The 7,532-nt window shown below is 40.6% G+C and overlaps 1 long non-coding RNA gene across 1 annotated transcript in view; it reads right to left on the bottom strand.

Moving 5' to 3' along the window:
• The window catches only part of LOC112947916, a 20,366-nt gene extending 15,394 nt beyond the window's left edge, over window positions 1-4,972 (bottom strand). The window contains exon 1 of the long non-coding RNA XR_003249494.1: window positions 4,881-4,972. This is a non-coding gene — a long non-coding RNA (uncharacterized LOC112947916). The remainder of the gene's footprint in view (window positions 1-4,880) is intronic.
• Window positions 4,973-7,532: the final 2,560 nt, after the last annotated feature.

Raw genomic sequence — 7,532 nt, 5'->3', positions numbered from 1 at the left:
TGGAAAAGATTAGAAAGATTACACACATAGACTTCCCCTATTTCTGAGGGGGACAGATCGTATTGCACTATAATCCTGTTAGTGCCCAACGATTAGACAAGAAAAGGAAGGTTTGGACAAGAAGTCCTGTTGGTAACTGCAATATTTTGTTTGCAGAATCTGAGCTTCAACCAGACAGAGAACAGCAGCAGCATCCTGCCCATAGCAGGTAGGGTTAGACTTATTTCGTGGAGCCCTACAACAACATAATCCAAGTCTACAGGACACATGAAGTCCAGTGCTACTGCACAGCCCCAGAACTGCGTCAGGTTTGGGATTACTGCAGTAAGGGGTTTAAATAAAAATATAAAAACAGAGTTTCTTTTCTTAAGATCACAAGAGAGACGGCAGGGCTTGTCCGTCTTCAACACAATGTCAGCCACAAATAGGCTTCTGTTTGAGGCAGCAACTATTTCTAGGATTTTATCTCTGGAGTAGCTTCTTTCTTCACATTAAGACAAGTTGATGGTGCTTAGTTCTTTTTCAGATCAGACCACTGTTCACTGCTAACGTATTCAGATTCATTTGTCATGCTGATCAAGCATCAAAATATCTACGGGCTAAAATGTAGGTCTTTGGTCACCTTGGAGGTCAGTGTGAGGACTAGAATGCAACCCAACGTTCATCAAAGCCTGCACCTTCACTTTAAGACTCTCTTCCTCACACAAAATTTGAGTAAAGATTACCAAAATTGAAAAATAATTTCTAATTGAGCCTGAAACTGCAAAGACATTACAAAGGAGCCATGCAGAAGGCTCTTTAGTTCTGCTCAAGGTAACAACGCAGCAACGCTCCAAATTCAAATGCTGCATTGAAATATGGCATTCACACAGGAAACACAAACTCAGGGACAGAGCCCGGCCATCATGCAGCTGCACAGCAAAGCTTTAAATTTTGAAATAAATTATTTCTAAAATCACTTACACAACACCAAAACAAACACGACTGGAACAAAAATGCCGGTTCTGTGCTCTGTATGTGATCCCATTTGGTACCATATAAAGGAGAGGTTTTTGGCCTAATAATGGCAAAAGGGGTTTTGTCTGGTAGACACTCTCCCCTGAAGACTGAATATTTCAGGTTTTCTCAATGGTACCTTAGAAAAACAGCCTTTTTATTTGTTTTTTTGTTTTGTTTTTATTTTCTTTTTATTCAGCCTCAGGTTACTGAGCTGTCCTACCTGGTCCAGTATTTACAGACCAAGCAGAATCTCATTTCACATAATTTCAGATATTTTTCGACTTGCAGTTACATAGGAGCTTTTCCTGAGGTTGCCAGAAATACTGGCACTGTGTTTTTCTAACACAGTAAGATGAAAATGCAAAGCCTGTGCAGTTCTAGGAATGAGGTTCAGAGGTCCTATGCACTTCTCTTCCAGGAGACTCGCTACTCGAATCCTCCAGGCTTTGTTTTTTAAAACAGTCTCATGCAACTCCAGGTGTGGGTTAGGACATGAACTTCAAGTAACTTAAATCTATACAATTGAAGTGATAGTTTAAAAAGCAGGAAGGAACACTGTTGGAGCCAGCAGAGTAACTTCACTGATGACTAAGGCTTGAGCCTTCAGGCAAAACAAATGACCTTTCTCCTTTGCAGCCCAAACAAAAAAATAAATCTTGTTTCACATTAGTAACATATAACAAATAAGCCAAATAATAACAACAACTATCTTTATTTTTCTTATTTTTAATAGAATATTATCTCTGTGCAAAACAAGACAGTGGCTGGCAAACCACTGGCTAAACTGAGAATGAAACACTTCTCTTTTTTTAATACAGAATTAGGACTTTCTTGAACAGCTCAGACTTGGCAGTACAGCTGTTACTAAGACCAAGTGTAAGACGTGAGTCATATCAAAATCTCCTTTACTCATTGACTCTAAGCAGCCGATTTACTTGACCAACCTGACACATTATTATTCTTTAACGGGGCTGACAGGGACAAATGCTCTGCTCTGTTAGAGTTTGCCATGTTTATGCCGATAAAACCTCTCCAGCTAAGTCTGAGACCGGGAATTTCTTAGTTCTTGACAATAGCTCTATCTGCCCAAGCATGAGTAGCCTACAGGTTTAGGCAACAGCCATAAATAGTACCCTAGAAGGAATCTGAAGCGCCAGATTTCAGCCAAGGAACAGGAGGTTATTTATAAAATATGCTGCCACATCCATTGAATTCTACACTGGAGCCAGATTACCAAAGATCTTTTGCTTCCAGGCTCATGGTTGCAGCTAGACCTTCTGCTATCACTGTATCTCACCACAAATGTGAACATTGGCCATTGAACTGAAGAAAAGGTGGCAAAAAACACTTGCGTGGTTGCTCATGCCATTAGCCATTGAGAAGGGCTCAGAGACGATCAGAATTCCCTGTGATCCCGTCAGACACCTTTTGTTAGCAGGAAGGTACACACAGGCACACCTGCCCTGCTGCCCCAGTGGCTGAGCCATCCCCACGTCAAGGTGAGCATGACAGATTTGTGCTGTTGGAGGCATTTCTTCATAGCTTTCAAGGTGTGCCGCAGAGAAAGCACTGAGAGAGCGGCCACATCCTACAGAAGAGATGCACTCGCCTGCGACACAATCAGCTAGACTAAATTAGGCTACTTCTCGGCGATGGCATTTGGCAAGAAGCAAAGGAAGTTTTACAGGCAGTCCCACCAGGATCTCAGTTAATTATTAATAGGAGCTTGTTATAGTTGACATCTACTATATTAGAAAAAATCTCCAGAGCTTTAGTGTGTGGGTGAGATATTCACTTCTGCTTAAATGAACTAATCTGGCCAATAAACTTTGACAGCTTTTCTTAGTGGTCGTAAGGGAGAAAATTAAAAGTCAGAGGTCAGGAAAGAAATCAGACTTTTTAAACTATAGACCCAGTACCAGAAGGTCAGACTTTCACTGCCTTCGAAGTTTAAGCTGTATTAAACAAATCAATATAATTGAATGGCTAAAATGAACAAGTCTTTGACTATGTCAAGAAGACTTAAGTGTATATCTTCTGGGATTTTGTTTTAATTTCAGAAGAGGAAGGTTGATTTACATGCTGGACTCTTTTTTTTCTATTTTTCTCTCCACTGCTATAAATCTAATTAGAACCAGGCTGAAGATAAGAACTTCTTATTCGCGGACAAGAAAGATAAATTCAGTAGATTGATTTTTCACCTGTTAACAATTGCTTCAATAAATATTCAGACAGTGCATTTCTATGAAAAGTTCTGCAGGTTCAAAGAGTCTAACGTATTTTAATCTGGGAATATATTTAGGAAATAAAAATCCAGTCAGAAGACATTATTTGCACATTGTATTTTGTTCTCCTCCATACATTTCCTCAGTGCTCCAAATAGGAAGTGGAAACAGTACCATGGGGAGTGCAGGACCACCACAGGTGATTAACAGTTACTCATCAGTCAAAGCAGGCTCCCAAGCCATGCAGCCCTTATCAGCAATATTTATTGGAACAATTAGAACAATGGGATCTAACGATGAAATGTTAAATCAGAAAAGGACTTTCTGCCCTTTCTTTCTGGAGGCTTGGATGCATGGCAACCTTCTGCCATCAGCCACTATTCTGAACACTTACTTCTTCAAGGAAATAAAATTTGAGCATCAGATGAAAAGCAAACTCTCCCTGGGCCACTCTTAATTTTTCAAAGCATTGTGTTCAGCTTCTGCAAACTTGAAGATTTCTGTGCTACCTGTGAACTAGGCCTATAGCTAATACCTTCATACAAGGCACCCAAGTCAGCCTTGGCTTGGACAAGCTCTGAGTCTTGTTTCATGCTGTTTCTTGCTAACAGCATCTCCTAGCCTCATCATAAGCTTCCTTATCAGGACAGGTAGCATAACTATACATTGGCAATTTCGCAGGTTCAGAATGGCCCAGGAAAAAAATTAACCACCTTTACAGTTAGATTCATCATCTTTGAAGATTTATTTTAAATCAACTACAAATGTAGTCCTTAAGGATTGAGCTGCAAACAACTCAGCTTCCCAGAATATAAAAGTCTAGTGGAGATAGAAGCACATTTTGTATGTAGAAACAAGCAGAAGAATGTCTCTGAGAGAAAGAGGCTCTTTTATGAATACCTGGGTCCTGAGTGATTTCTGAACATCACAAATACTGGAAGTTTGCCTCCTGCTTCCAATAAGCTTCTAATTACACAGTGTAATGTATGGAATGTAATACAAGAGGCAAATTCGTCCATTAATATGAACGTGATAAGACTTCAGGGAGCGTGTCAGCATGGGCTGCTTAGCTAACTTGAGTGATTGATCGCCTTCATTTCAGTTTTAGTCCCAGTTTAGGTGTTGTGCAGATTGAGCTTTGGAATTTAATAAGATCTAGAATATTAGAACTGAAAGCTTTCCTCTCACTTGGATATCCAGGAATCAGTTTAGCAATTTTAAATAAAAGATAAGGCAGGGAAGGAGGGCAAGGAAGAGCCCAAACATACAGCCTCACAGCTGTGGTGTTTTTGAGGATTCTGAGAAAGTTTTGTGAACACTGAGGATACAGACAGGTACAGAATCCAACAAAAACAAAACAAATCAAAAAAGTCCACTCTGCTCAAGCCCAGGTACCAAGACAAGAACTGAGCTGGGGGCTGAGGGAAGCACAGAACAACTGAGTTTGTCCTGAAATGCTTTGCATTTGTATTCCCATCCTAGTTTGTTGGCATGCCTGTCTCCTCAAAAACAGCCGTGTGGTTCTCCTGGATTCCTCAATCCAGGGTGATTTCCCAACAAGCTACACGCTACGGGCAGCATAAATAGATTCAAATCCTCATATAACTGCAAATTATGCAGATGGAAAAGCAGCATAGAGCTGATGCAGTATCCTACCTTAGGGCTGCTGGACGTCTCTTCCTGCAGGTTCAGCCATACCAAAGGACGCTTCTTTCCATGAAGGGAATACTTGATGCCTGCCGCTCACAACTCCTTCTGCAAATAAAATAATGTAGAAAATATCTCTTAGAGAATGCTTTCCACCAGAAAATCCATCACAGATGAGAAGGTGAAGCAAAGAAAGAGGAAGCAACTTTATAAAAGTCACTGCATAAATCACTAATAAACCCTGGAAGTGAGTCTATATTTGCAAAATACCCATATACAATAATTATTTAGGAGATAGTGAACAGTAGCTGAAAATTATATTAATTTCCCTCCCCTCACCCTCCACAACACCTTGCATTTCATGAAGTTATGCTGGGAAAGATCAATTCTCTGAATATCTTCTCTATTTCTTTCTTTAAAAATGTTCAAGTGCACTGAGGTGCTTTTCTTCATTTCACCCGGTACTATTTAGTCTATTGAAAAGAACAGCACTTCTGTCAATATTCTCAGAGCTCAGACAATAACATATTTCATTTGGTACATGAATCTGGTATTATCATCTTTACCTTAGTGTTGAAGTGGACTGTTATTCACCTACCTATTGTTTGCAAAGATCCATTTTTATGTATTCTTTTACATCGATTTTAACAGTGCTCATGGATTCTTTTCTTTGCAGTTTCTCTTGCTATTTTTTTAATCTTCTCCCAGCCAAAGCAAACACTTTCAAAACAACACCTTGGACAATCTGTATTCTAGAAGCAACATGCAACACGAGGAGGAATTTTTTGTTGTCACATCATTTACAGGTTACCACTGACACACTCTTCTTTGTGCAATTTATTATGGCTATAACTTGCCCAACAGCAAGTCACACAGCCACTGTAGTCAAGTCACATCCTTGCAGGTCATTTATCTTCCAACATTAATATCAAAAGGTGCTTTGGGAAATCTGTTCTGCAAGTCCTTCTGCTTTGACTGCTTAAATTATATTTGTAAGGAAGGCGGACACAGCATTCCCAGTCCAGGCTTCTTTTACCTCCACTTGTCCCTTTTATGCCCTGCAGGAATTAACGATATGAAAAGAGACGATGCTCCTCCATTAGTGGTTCTGATTGCCTTGCTGGAGATACTGTCAGAAGAGGGCAAATATTCAGAAAAAGAGAAGTGCGCTCACCCTGCAAGGGCTGAGCACCTGCAGAGCTGAGAGCACAAGAGGCACCAGCCCTTGGGAAGGTCTAGGTGACCTTGGTGGCCCTGGCCTTTGCGGTCCCGCTTACACAGCTGGGCCCAGTTTATAATTCAGAAAGGTTTTTGTTTCTTTTCCTTGACTGGTCACCCGGGTGTTTTGCTTTGAGATCACTTAACAAACAGGAAGGAGGACATCAAACGGAAGGACCAAGAGAGCCCCCCGCACTGCGGAGCTCAGCTGGGAAGCTCGGAGTGAGCCCTTCAGAGGACACGAGGTCCAGGCTTTGCAGGTCCTGCTTCTCAGCCCTTCTCTTTCACCTTATGAGTATGAAAGGAATTTTTATTTAATCAGCACAGGGAATCCTTCATTTCAGCTGCCTGAAATCCAGAGCAGCACTTAATTTAAAACATAAATGGAAAGAAAACTTGGAGTCCAAAATGAGAGGAATGCAGCCCTCATGGCCTTTGTGAACCAAGACAGCAGGTGGTAGAAGGCAACTTCCACTATATTGACAGTAAATACAAGTTATCTATATTTTATTGTTCCGTTGCCAGAATCAAAGATCTTCTATTCATTCTTTCAATAGCTATACATCTCGATAGTTTCTTGTGAGGCCTCTTTGGTAGCAGCGTCACGTCTGTGAGGCCTCTTTGGTAGCAGCTTCACGTCTGTGAGATTTGCCCAAGAGCAAATCAGATTCATTTAGCTAAAATGGCACACTTCTGATAGAGCAAATGACACCTACCTAAGCCTAGTGCAAATCCACTTACTTCACCAGCCCAAGCCCTCAGACTTGCGTTGCACAGCTCTGTCTTGACTAAAATAGACCTCGTTCCAACCTTTTCCAAATAAAAGGAGTGGAACAATTATTTTGATTTTGCTTGGTTTTGCTTTGATATCATAAAGATTATCTGCCTAAGACTCTACTCAGCAGGGTCTTTTGCAGTCTCCTACTTCAGGAGGCCACTACAAAGTTAGCCTGAAAAAGTGACTGCCAATTTTCTGGTTGCCTTCAAAAATACATAGAATTATTCCAGTCCCCAACATTTTTTTCCATGGATTAATGCCAGAAGGAAGATAAAAGTTTCAGAATTAAATACATTAGAGCCATTCTGTGAAGTTACAAGAAAGTCCACTAACTGTTACTGAATTTGATTTTTCTCTCTGGAGGCAGTCCCTTGAATACAGTCTTGCCATTGATATACTACATAGGCAAAGTTATTAAAAACTTAGCTGGTTGAATGCTGCTAGGTGTCACATCCATCTACCCTGCACAGGAGGAGGTTCTTCTGTTTATTTACCTACATATACCTTGTATTAGTAGAGATTATGTCTGCTCTTGTTATTACATGTTGCCACAGGCAAAATCTTCCTTTGAAAAAAGGAAGCAGTGTTTTTGACTCAACCTGTGCCAGTCTCCCACTGCCACTCAAGGAGTCCAATGCAGGACAAGACATGAAAACAGAGGATTA

The sequence above is a fragment of the Nothoprocta perdicaria genome, unplaced genomic scaffold (assembly GCF_003342845.1).
Source record: "Nothoprocta perdicaria isolate Ctin4 unplaced genomic scaffold, notPer1 scaffold_25, whole genome shotgun sequence".
Taxonomy (NCBI): domain Eukaryota; kingdom Metazoa; phylum Chordata; class Aves; order Tinamiformes; family Tinamidae; genus Nothoprocta; species Nothoprocta perdicaria.
This window is presented reverse-complemented; position numbering and strand designations above follow the sequence as displayed.